This window comes from Ovis aries, chromosome 3 (genome assembly GCF_016772045.2).
Source record: "Ovis aries strain OAR_USU_Benz2616 breed Rambouillet chromosome 3, ARS-UI_Ramb_v3.0, whole genome shotgun sequence".
Classification (NCBI taxonomy): domain Eukaryota; kingdom Metazoa; phylum Chordata; class Mammalia; order Artiodactyla; family Bovidae; genus Ovis; species Ovis aries.
Genome location: NC_056056.1, coordinates 198,941,972 through 198,946,284, shown reverse-complemented (window position 1 = coordinate 198,946,284; position 4,313 = coordinate 198,941,972).

The window sequence follows — 4,313 nt, the reverse complement described above, 5'->3', positions numbered from 1 at the left end:
AATTACACATTGTTTATGCAATTGTGTTTGACCACTTCTCTCCCTAATCATCAGAGCTCTAAGCTTTCTGATTAAGCACTAATTATATATTGAAAATACAGGAGCTGCTTGCAGGATGGAAATTCCCATTACAACCACTTAATCTGGAATGATTTATGTTTGGAAGTTAGTTAAGTCACTCAGTCGTGTCCGACTCTTTGCGACCCCATGGACTGTAGCCCACCAGGCTCCTCTGTCCATGGGATTCTCCAGGCAAGAATACTGGAGTGGATTGCCATTTCCTTCTCCAGGGGATCTTCCCGACCCAGGGATCGAACCCAGGTCTCCCGTAATAGAGGCAGATGCTTTAACCTCTGAGCCACCAGGGAATTTTTTTTTATGTTTGGAAGGATCCCAGTGTATGGAGAAGGCAATGGCACCCCACTCCAGTACTCTTGCCTGGAAAATCCCATGGATGGAGGAGCCTGGTAGGCTGCAGTCCATAGGGTCGCTGAGTGTCAAACACGACTAAATTACTTTACTCTCACTTTTCACTTTCATGCTTTGGAGAAGGAAATGGCAACCCACTCCAATGATCTTGCCTGGAGAATCTCAGGGACGGTGGTGCCTGGTGGGCTGCCGTGTATGGGGTCACACAGAGTCGGGCAGAAGTGATTTAGCAGCAGTGTATGGAAGTGGCTGTGGCGATAGTAGTAAGCAGTTGAATCAATGGAAGGAAGAAAGTCTCGGGGATCTTTCTGTGGTCAAATAAGGATGCTGCATTTGGCTAACTGCATTTGGTTCCAGTCTATGTTCATGATAGCTACTTTGGCTCTAGTCTATGTTAAGGATAGCTGCTTTGTCCACTGGGCTTCCCAGGTAGCACTAGCGGTAAAGAATCGCCTGCTGACACAAGAGTCTAGGGTTTGATCCCTGGATTGAGACGATCCCCTGGAGAAGGAAATGGCAACCCACTCCAGTATTCTTGCCATGGAAATACATGGACGGAAGAGCCTGGTAGGCTACAGGGCATGATGTTGCAGGGTCAGACACAACCAAGCACGCATGCACTTTGCCTTCTATGGCTTCAACCTTGTTTGCCACTGTAAATCGGAAACTAGAGAATTCCCGAATTCTTTGGCCACTGATCTGGACCAAACATCCCCGACGTCTTGTGTATTTGAGCCCAGTGGAAACACTGTTCGACACAGATTGCTCTTCCGACTTTCAGTTTGTTTCATGTTATCTTATGGAAGTAAGTTATAAAACATCAAAGACAGGTAACACACTTTGAATGTTTTGACTTCTGAGAGCAGTCTAGCCTCTCCTCATCACTGCATTTTCATACTGATGCAGAAAATTGAAGGTTTCTACTCATGCTCTCCAGTCTATGGTGACTGCCTCGTTTCTGACACAGTACTCCTTTGCTGATACTGCTGCTAAGTCACTTCAGTCGTGTCCGACTCTGTGCAACTCCATAGACGGAAGCCCACCAGGCTCTCCCGTCCCTGGGATTCTCCAGGCAAGAACATTGGAGTGGGTTGCCATTTCCTACTTCAATGCATTAAAGTGAAAAGTGAAAGGGAACTCGCTCAGATGTGTCCGACTCTTAGCGACCCCATAGACTGCAGCCTACCAGGCTCCTCCGTCCATGGGATTTTCCAGGCAAGAGTACTGGAGTGGGGTGCCATTGCCTTTTCACTCCTCTACTAGGGCTTCTCTATTATTCCTAGCTTGGCAGTTTCAAATAAATTACTTAAAGGTTGAAAGACGGAACTACCAAGTGGATTGATTGAAAACATAAGGGAAAACATAAGAGAGGCCTGGTATGTGGCAGTTCATGGGGTTGCAAAGAGTCGGACACGACTGAGTGAGTGAACTGAACTGAACTGATCACTCTTATTTCCAATTTTCATCTTTAAAGATAGTATTCACTCTGAAATGTTTGGGACTTTTGCTCAAGCACAGATTACTTCTAGGTTTTGGCTAGAACATAATAATAATGATGATGATGCCAATGACAAAATAATAGTAACAAGAATGAAAACACTATGAAACAGTGCACCAGTTAAGCTCCAGAGTCAGAAAACTTATATTTAAATCTATTTAGTGTATGACCTTGGACAAGTAATCTGTTTACTTTCATTTAAAATCTGCAAAATAAGGATAAATAGAACCTATGATGTGAGGGAGTTCACATGTAATGAAAACCCAATACATGCCATGTTTAGTAGGCATGTGTGTGCCTGCGTGTGCTCAGTCATGGCCAACTCTTTGCAACCCCACGGGCTGTAACCCACCAGGCTCCTCTGTTCATGGGATTTTCCAGACAAGAATACTGGAGTGGGTTGCCATTTCCTTTTCTGGGGGATCTTTCCAACCCGGGGATCAAACCCATGGCTCCTGTCTCCTGCATTGTAGGTGATTCTTTATTGCTTGAGCCACTGTGGAAGCCCCTAAGTGTTGAGTAAGTGTTAGCTATTATTAGACACTACTGATAATGAGGCATATAATATTATGTGTTAAAAATGGACTGTTTTCTTTTATGTGATTTAAAGTCTTTTGCAGAAACAGGGTTAAAAAAGATTTGTATCACCTATTACGTGAATGCCTCTTGCTCCTATTTTTCTTTGTACTGTGTCCATTAAATTTGGTATAGTTAACGATGACCACCTTGCCAATCAAGCCAAATTATCTGCTATGCCAATTTCAGGAGTATTCAGCTCCTCAGCCCAGAATACCCATTGTGTAAAAAGTGCAATGAATTCTAATTCACTTTTGATTGCAATGATCTGAACCAAAGACAAAACCTAGCTGATCCAAGAGGACTTGGGCTTTACAGTGTTGAGCATTACATTGATTGGCACGCTCCGAACAGGAATATCTTTGAATTTCCTTTTCAGGAAACAGAATTCTTTTAATTAACAACATTTTAAAAATTTTCAGTATGTGTAATTGTTAACACCTGCTATGTGTTGCCAACAGATGTTTCTTTCTTACCTAAGGGAACTGTTATAATTATTCTATAAGCTTAGTGAAATGGCATTTACTATGATAGTTGGAAAACTTTAGTTGGTGACTTTGTAATATTGGTTTTTCTTTTAATCTTGTTCCCTATTACTTCCAGTCCCCACACACCCTACCCAACCTGGGTCCCCAAAGGCAAAAATGTCCTTTTTTGGGGAGGGGGGTTGCTAAATGTTTCAAAACTGGTCATGCATATTTTAGTGGTTGTGAAAGTTTTCTGACATTATATGTATTCTAAAACATTGTAAAACTGTACTTGTGTTTTAGCAGCTAATCTACAGTGTTCAACATGAAAGTTTTACATCTTGATTGTAAATATAAAAATATACTTTTTAGAAAGGTAATGATACTCTTCCAGTAACTTGGCTTCAAAAGAAGCTACAGCAAAAAATGAGATTTTTCTTGATTTTTTTTTTCAATGATGTATATTGTTTTATTTGTAGTAGACTTTCAGAATTCTTCATTTATGATACTAATCACACAATTACCTACAGGGATGTGTTAAATATGACCCTAGTTTCAGTCAAATAATAGGCCAATTGCAAACAATAAATGGAGGCAGCTCCATTTATAATGGCTGTTTCAACAGAGCGCTATTGTCATCATAGTGATCTGAGGGTGACTCATTAATTAATTGATGTTCGTTTTTATTATGTGCTATTGAGTTAATGAGTAATTTGTGTGAAATAATTCTCTGAACACATTGATTACTTGAGATATTTTCTGGGGCTTTCATATCAATGACGGGCTGAATAGGTAGAAGATGGTATGTGCTTTTGTGTGCTCATTGCTGCTAGGTTTGAGATAAGGACAAATCAGTGCAAAGACTCCTTAAGGTGGTTGAACGTAGGAAGTATCCTAAGGTAACCCTCAGGAGGTTGAGGACACAGGGCAAGACATGTTACATAGTAGGTACTCAATTAATGTCACGTGAAAAAATGGCTGTATTAAAGCTTTGCTCCCATTTACCTTGCCTTGCATTAAAATCACATTTAGGAAGTATCTGTAATGGCATTTTTAAAGAAAAAGTAATAATCAAAGGGCTTTTGCTAAAACTGTATTCAGCGTTAATGGTCTATTACAATAAACATGCAGATTGTTTTCCCAACTTAGTTAAGTGAACACTAAATATGTTTGGCCTGTATCATTTCTATGAAATTGTTTAAATGACTAGTCAGAGAGTGGTTTGCCTCAAGTGACAGTTAAAAGGAAACCACTTGCAAATGGTCTGTTTGACTACAGATGTAATTTTCAGCACCCTGGTTCAGTGAAGGTAAAACATTTCTTCCTTGAAGAGGTAGGATTTA